The sequence below is a fragment of the Stegodyphus dumicola genome, chromosome 2, assembly GCF_044657685.1.
Source record: "Stegodyphus dumicola isolate Sdum_Otavi_A_Nest chromosome 2, ASM4465768v1".
Lineage (NCBI taxonomy): Eukaryota > Metazoa > Arthropoda > Arachnida > Araneae > Eresidae > Stegodyphus > Stegodyphus dumicola.
Genome location: NC_140769.1, coordinates 155,032,122 through 155,040,882, shown reverse-complemented (window position 1 = coordinate 155,040,882; position 8,761 = coordinate 155,032,122).

Here is an 8,761-nt window from a genome sequence, read left to right as displayed (position 1 = left end):
CTGTCGGACGCCTGTCAGTGAGAGAGAGTTTGGGAAGCTCCGCCAGCGAGCTGAGGTGTGGAGACTAAATTTGTCTAGTGATGACGAGTGCTATCTTCGTTAACGTCTCTGATCGTGTCACCAACTCGGATATGTACTCAAGTTTTTCTAAATGTATTAATTAAATGTTATATCTGTGTTATGTTGTGTAATTAAAGTGATTCATCACCAATACCAGTGTTGATTCCGTTCCCACTGAAGCATCCACGACGTCACAAGAGGTTAACTTTCAGGAAAATCATCTTCTACGGAATCTCAGCTAATATGAAATTATTTTACCCATTCTTTTATTGAAGACAGTAGGAGACGTATTACCATACACATGATCCAAGCACTATCCCTTTTTTGGCAACGGGGGCATTAAGATCTTCTTTTGTCAAACATTTAATCAAAGAACGGTACTCAGCTTCAAGCATTTTACAACAAACTAGAATATCACTTCATTCAGTAAGCAATTAAAAATGGAACTGCACGATTTCTTCAACGAGACATTCAAAGTTATTCATTGAACTTTGCTACTACATGTATGCAAGTAAAAGTTTTCGATTTGCTTACATCAGCAAGGTCAAAACAAGATATACTCATTATGATGATGATGTCTGGTAAATGAACCACAAATTTATTTATAGTTCTAATAAATAGAACTCTCTGAAAAAGAAGGGATTAAAAGCATTTATATTTTCGTTCATAGATACAGCGGACTGAAAAATTAATCAGGAAATCGACTAGGGTCAGGTTGTAAGGATCCTAAGTTTTACTAACGTTTATTTTATTTTAAAACTGTACTATCATTTCTTATTTTCTACTTCCGGCCAGAAGTAAATGCTTTAACTTGTTTATGCAAATTGTCTTGCTAACGCTCATGTATTTAAGTTGTGGCTTTTTGCCAAGAGTTAGAGAAAGAAGGAGATTTAGGAAGCGAGCCGCTTACCACTGCAGTTTTACGAGTTTTCACTCGGTTGCTGGTTGCCTTTAAGGCCAGAGGTTTAGCCCTCTTGATATTTGAAAACGTATTGTAGTTTCAGCAGCTCGGCGTGCTACATACGTACCCTTTTAAATAAAGGCCAGTCTTAGTGCTAGGCATTTGTATCCTAAGTCAAAGTTAGCTTTTCGTTAGAGTTTTAGTTAGACGTTTAGACCACAAGTGGTTGGTCTTTATATCCCGAAGTTCGGGAGTAAATGTAAAGTATAGAGAATGAAGGGTTTCGTATACCCTTCCTGCTTGTGTCGTCTATTCCACACAATCTCGAACAGAGCTTCAGTGAGTTAACTGTTCTTATTCAGGATACAGTATATTCCCGAAACATGTGAAAAGACATACATTTCCTGACAAGGTACATTAGCACATGCCTATATATGCAGCTAGAAGTAATGGGGCAGTGTCGGAAGGGTATAAAGACTGCTGGAGATATGAGATCAGCATTTTGGGAAATCTATTGCACAGCATATATCAGTTTAAACAACGTCGATTTGCTGCATCAGTGTGAAATGTCGAAGAATAACTCTGTTACACGGCATCTGGATACTTTTACCCGAAGTCGAATCATTGGAAAGGGTAAGGAAGGTCGAAGTGTGAAAAGTGTGGCTGTGGAGTTTGGGACTGCTCATAGCATTGTTTCTCGACTTTAAAGAGCATTTCAAACTACAGGAACAGCTGTCTGACGGTTAAGCAGTGGTCTTCCACGAGCAACCACATCAGCGGACAACCGGTATATTATATTGCCCTGCAAGCAAGAAGAAATAGTCAGCGAACAGCGGGAGAAATCTCAAGACACATGGAACGGACAATTGGATAACCGATATTGCGTTTTACCATGACCAGTAGGCTGAACAATTGTGGTCTGTTTGCACGATGAGCTGTACTATGCATACCATTAATGCCTGCTCATCAGAAAAGGCGTTTTCTGTGGTGCAGTGACCACCATAATTGGACAGATAATTAATGCGATCGAGTACTCTTTACGAATTAGTGTGAGTTGCGATTCTAGCCGCATACATATCTGGAGAGAGCGGGAAACACGCAATAACCCCTTCAACATCATTATAAGGGACCGATTTGAAGGTCGCAATGTTCTCATTTGGGGAGAAATGATGCTGGCAGCCGTCCCGACCTTCACATTTTCCAAAGAGATTGCGTCACCGGGGACTGCTATTCTAACGAAGTTCTCCTTCCTTACATCCCTCTTTTCAGAGATGTTATGGGTCCCCAGTTCCTCTTCATGGACGACAACGCTCCATGGACGACCACGTCCCATCGAGCAGGTATGGAACTTTTTAGGGATACGCGTGGCAGCACGTAACTTATCGCCAGTTTACAAGAGAAAAGGAACACAATGCCTCAACAACTCATAAACAACCGCATATTCAGAATGGACAAATGATGTGAAACCTGCACAGCTGTCGGGGAAGATCATATTTCCTACTAAAGGCGGGATGTTTCTTGCTGGACATCAATCACATGGATGTTTCGGCCTTCTGTTGCATTGTGCTCTATGCTGCTTTTTTCATAAAGTTCCTTTCTATCATTTTGATTTCTTTTTGGGGAAGTTTTGCTTGTATTAACAATGTTGTTAAATTTTGGGAATCTTATGGTATTATTTTCGTTGATAATGAAGAGCTTTTGCACAACGTTATATTGAAAAAAAACCGCCTCGTCCCTAACTTTTGCATACCCAGTGCAAGTATAAGAGACCTAGAATCAAAAAATGATAGTGCTACTGTGAAGGACTGAAAGCTGGAGAATTGCGACATTCTCCGGTGAATGTCAACATTCACATAATCGCTTGGTGTATGCCCGAAATAGTTGCTAAAGAAAGATATTTATTTCTCTCTTACATTGGCATGCAGACATTTGCCATGCACTGATGGAAAATGTTGAATAAAAATATTTTTGCTAGGTTTTTAAATCAAACTTTATTATTAAAACATGTTATGATATATCTCAAAATAGGAAAAAGTTTAAGTAACAGCACATATACATAAAGTCTTGAACTTAAAACGAATATTACATTCTGAATGAGAAAAGAAACGAACACCAATAATAAACTTACTTTGTAGAGTCATTGGGTTATTTTGAAGGAGACATGAAAATTGCGCAATGTCCTCAAAGAGACTCGAATACGCGCCTGGTGTGCTACCGCTACACCATAAAGGCATGCTGAAAGGAGGGAGAAAATACTTTTATAACTTAACAATGTGTTTGACGTTATGTGGTCTTAATCATTGCAACAACAATCGGTGATGATCCGAATGTATAAGAATGTAACCAAACATTCGACCTTTTACCAACGCATTTCGAGAATGTCGACCTTCTCCAATTTAGGTCTTTCACGGAAACAGCAGTACTTATGGCACATACTGTTGGATTGGAGAGTGTTGAGCGTATTATAACCACTACAGCTGACTCTGTGAGGTCTAATTATTAAGTGCCACGGATTTCCCTTTCACGAATTGTGGTGATGCAAATGATGTTTCCAAGTTCATGGAACAAGAGTTCAATAACATTTAACTTAAAACTCTTTTGAGTCTCTAATTGAGAATTAACATCTGGAACATTTCTTTAACATACAGATAATAATTAATACACAGGTAACAGTTCACTTGATTACGATAAAATTCACACTTCAGATTTACTCTAAGAGGAATCATAGTTCTATCCTTGACACGCTAGCTTTCAACCATATCTTACCGTTTTGAACAGGATATACCCGGACAGGATTTAAACATCAGTAATCACCAGCTGCTACTTTCTCACGGCTCCATCCTCAAGCTTACTCCGCCAAATCTAGACCCAGACTAGGACTTCAGATAGCAGCTAGTTCAGATAGATTCAGACATCAGACAACTCTCCAGTTCCAGTTGACCTACACATACACCTATGCTGATCTCAATCTATGTAACCACCTGGAAGGAGAAAACCGCTTGACTAAGTGATAGAAGAGATGCAAATTGAAAAACCTAACTTGTTAGTCAAAATAAACTAAATTGCCACATACTTAGAGAAACGTTTGATATTAGGACGTAATATAACCAGCGATTCATAACATGGGAGTAGTTTCCGTGCACTTTCTAATAGATTCAATTACTTATAAATTTAAATCTAATGTGGACACACATGACTTCCTTGTACAACTTATTAAATGGTGCACATTTTTGATGCATTTCATTTGAAATTATTTTCCCGAATTTCATTAGAGATATATTTCTCATTCAATCAATTCAGTTCTCACTTCGCAGCAAAGAAAAAGTACATAAAATCTCCAAAATATTTTCACTAAAAATTGTAAATGCAGAAAAACGTAAAACACCAAATAGAGTTAAATTGTTAAAAAAACAATTTTTACAATTTAAATTATTACAGTGTAAGTTAATTAAAATTAGGCAGAAAAACTAATTTTTCGGTGAACGAAACTTTTGGCCACATTTGGCAAAAAGACACTGAACTTTGTGCAGAAACTCACTTAATTCACTATAATCTTAAGTTTTAAATGTAAACAAATGGCGGCTTCGTTAGGCTTAGTGTACCTTAAACAACTTTTAAATTGTTGATAATTCTAACACTATTGCATGCAGATTAACTAAAGGCATAAAAACCTTAACCGCAACATAAGAACAATGTAATTCAATAACTTTTAAAGCAAAAAATGCACTATTTTCCAACCTATAAGATTAAAAATCTTAGCTCACCGAACCGTATAACAGAGTGGGTACCTCCACAGATATATTTATATACTTTCGGTGCTGCCGATTGCTACCAAAAAGGGAGGTTAAAGCAGTCCCATATACAAAATTTCAACGTTCTGAGGCTACTCGTTTTTGATTTATACGAGCTACATACCGTACGTACATACAGACGTTACGAAAATATCTGCTCTCAATCCATTTTAAATCCATTTCACAATTCGTTCCGGGAAAAATTGGCCTTTATTCTTCCGCGGTGGCCCACCAGTGGCCGAGCGGTAAAGACGCTGAACACTGGTAGTTCGGTCCGAGGTTCGAATCCCGCGAACGGGCTGGCTGCATGGGCGTTTTCGAGGTTTTCCCCATGTGTAACGCGTATTCGAGCCAGTTTCCCTTAGAAAGTCCTCCACAAAGGCATCCCTCCCCTTAGGCAGATAGCCCTCGTGTGCTTTGCCATAAATGAATAATCCAATCCAATCCTATTCTTCCGTGCGTGCAGATGTAACTCAAAAACATCTTTCAAATGGAGCGGTCAATATGGATATTTTCTTTGAAATACGATACCAGAGATTTTTTTCTCTACTTCGTACAAGGAAGTAAAAACAATAATTTTTACTCCAATTGCTGTACCTTTTGCTGTAATTTGGTGTGATTTTTTTTTTTTTTTTTCCACAAGGTTTTTGTCCCAAACCTTGCTTAATCTGAGGAATAGTCGTTTTCGATATCTACATTTTTCGGGAAATATGTCTTACAGAAATGTTAAAGTTTTCGATGAATTTCGATGTCGATGATTTTCCGAACATTTTCATGATTTCTGGACCTATTCTTCGGATTCCTTTCCTGAAACTTCGATTTATATGAACACGCTCATGTCTTGCCTATCTTTCAAAACTGGATAACTCACTGCTTCTAGAATCTGATTATATTTGCAATGCTTAAGAAAAGCAAATTTGCATCTTTTGGCATCACAACTATAAATGGGAAGTATTTCGTTTTTAAGAGCTTTTTTTAAACAAGGAACTATTTCGTAAACGGTTTTGACATCAACTGAAAACTAACTTGCTATTATTTTGAAGAGTATGAATTGCTGTTACCATTGGCAATTTGAAAAAATTACTTATTTATATTCACTGGTTCACACTTAATCATTAAATTTATCTTTGTCCGGGACACTCTATATTCACAAAAATAAATTTATTCAGCATTTTATTCGGAATAATATTTAAGGAAGGTTTTAATTCTAATACTTGAAAAGTCTTTTGATATTTAAAGGTGTAACTGCGTGCATAAAATTCACAGCGTTTATAGAATAACCGTTGATAGAATATCCCTCTGTTTACGAAAACGCAGCTGAATGGCTTGGCCTAACTGAAAAGTAACTGATAGAGATTTTGATAAGGTTTTTTTTCTGTGTTCTTGACGCACATTATCCGATCTTTCTATAATTAGTACAGGTGTGCAAACTCGACTCATTTTCGTGACATAATGCCTGCAAGTGCTTTTGCAGAATGTCTAGACTTTTCGCGCGCATTACATGCGTTTCTTTTTCAGAGATCTTTAGCAAAGACGCTAATAGTCACGAGTACGTAGACGTGCCTACACAATTTGATTTTTCACAAGCACGTGCATATGTAGATAGATATGTTTTGCAGCTATTAGAGCAAGTAAAAGGAATACGAATCACGTGTATCTAGACGTGCAGAGAGACATCACAATTTTTCATTGTAAATATGTCAGTTAATATCACAGTTACTACAACTGAATTGCAATTGTAGAAAATTGACAAAACAAAACACAATTATAACTTATTAACCATATCGAAGGAAACATCTTTAAAGGAACATAGTAAAGATTGCGGATTTCTTGCCTTGAACAAAAAGAAAGTATATCCGCTTGAGGGAAATATTTGTCGCAAGCACCGTGCTTAAACGATAGAATAAATTAAATTAACAGTTTCAAATTCAGTTGTTAAATTTGCAATTTTTTCTGCGTATTTTTGATTCGAACAAGTATCATCTAAACTTGATTTGTTCATGCTGCACGTCGGGAAGTGCGTCAAATCTTCATTTTTAAGTTGTTTTTCCGAAAGAACTAGTTGGCATCTGAATGCTTTAATATGTTAAATATGTTCGTAATGATATGAATTTTTCCTTGTAACGATAAATTTAAATCGGTTAAGTGTTGGTTATATCAACCAAGAAAGATAAATCTTGTATCCATATTGGATCATAGAACAAACTTACGTCTTGATTTTTCGTTTTTAAAAACTGACATATTTCTTCTTTCAAATCCCAGAATTGTTTGAGAATCTTGGAGCAAGATAACCAACGTACCTCGGTATAGTAGGACAAACCCGAATATTCACTATCTAACTCACTTAAGAAAGCAGTGAATTGACGCTGATTTAAACCTCGAGATCTTATAAAATTTATAACTTTTTTTATATATGACAAAGCATTCTCCATATTTATTACTTTCGTGCATAGAACTTCTTGATGTATAATACAATGCATATGATGAATGTTTGAACCGTGAATTTCACTAAGTTTTTTTCTTAGTAATGCTACGAAGCCCTTGTTTTTCCCGGTCATTGATGGAGTGCCATCTGTAGCTACAGAATTTAATTTTGCCAAAGGTAGATTGTATTTCTGCAGAAGTCCAAAAACACAAGTAAATATATCTTCTCCTGTGGTAGTACCAGGCATCGGTATTAGTTCCAGTAATACCTCAAAAATGTTAAAATTCTTATCACAAGAACGAAGAAACACTGCTAATTGAGCTTTGCCACTAATGTCCGTGCTCTAACAATATGTATTGGAAATTCTAACAATATGCGCTTTCAAATATTTTTGTTGTTGAATTGAATTTTATGGTTTAAGTGCCAAGGACTATAGTTTAAGTTCGATATTGTTGCGTGCGTACGGGTTCGCAATGGATTGAATGCATAAGCCATTAAGAAGTTAATAAAATTTATTATTATCCCAAGAATAAATACAAAATGCTTACATTTTCTCAGATATATTCGTACAGTATGACAGTATCTCACTGTAGTTATATTATAAACTACCAAAACCTTCAATAGAACTCAATTCAAAACAGAGAAAGCTAATCCGATTTCGCCGCGAATTCGCTACAGTCACACCAAGAACTAAGTAAACAACTGAATTGAAATGTTTTCCTCTAGCTTTTATAATCTTTTTAATCTACTATTTCCTGGATAGCAAAAGAGTACAATTACGATATATCTATTTATTAAAATGTTAAATGCTCTGTATTTTAATTTCAGAAGAATTTAATTAATTTTTTCAGAGTGCCATTGTTATCACCACCAAACACACACTTTTAACGTGCCTTCAGTCTTCGTTCATATCTGTGCCTTATCTCCATACCATGATATTGTATCTATTTATTATATTGTATCACGCCTACCTATGAACATTACCATCACCAAATGTAACAATATGCAACTATGTATATCCAAAACATCTGTATGATTGCATGTTAATTTTCTCAAGAAATACCGAAAGGTAAGTACATCGGAGCAATACCATTTTTGCTCATAGCGATGATATGGTATTTGTTTCAATTTGCTAAATTATTGTTAAAATAATATTTTTTTATAAATAATATAGCAAACTATCTCCATACCATGATATTGTATCTATACCATGATATTGTATCTATTATTATATTGTATCACGCCTACCTATGAACATTACCATCACCAAATGTAACAATATGCAACTATGTATATCCAAAACATCTGTATGATTGCATGTTAATTTTCTCAAGAAATACCGAAAGGTAAGTACATCGGAGCAATACCATTTTTGCTCATAGCGATGATATGGTATTTGTTTCAATTTGCTAAATTATTGTTAAAATAATATTTTTTTATAAATATTATAGCAAACTATCTCCATACCATGATATTGTATCTATACCATGATATTGTATCTATTATTATATTGTATCACGCCTACCTATGAACATTACCATCACCAAATGTAACAATATGCAACTATGTATATCCAAAACATCT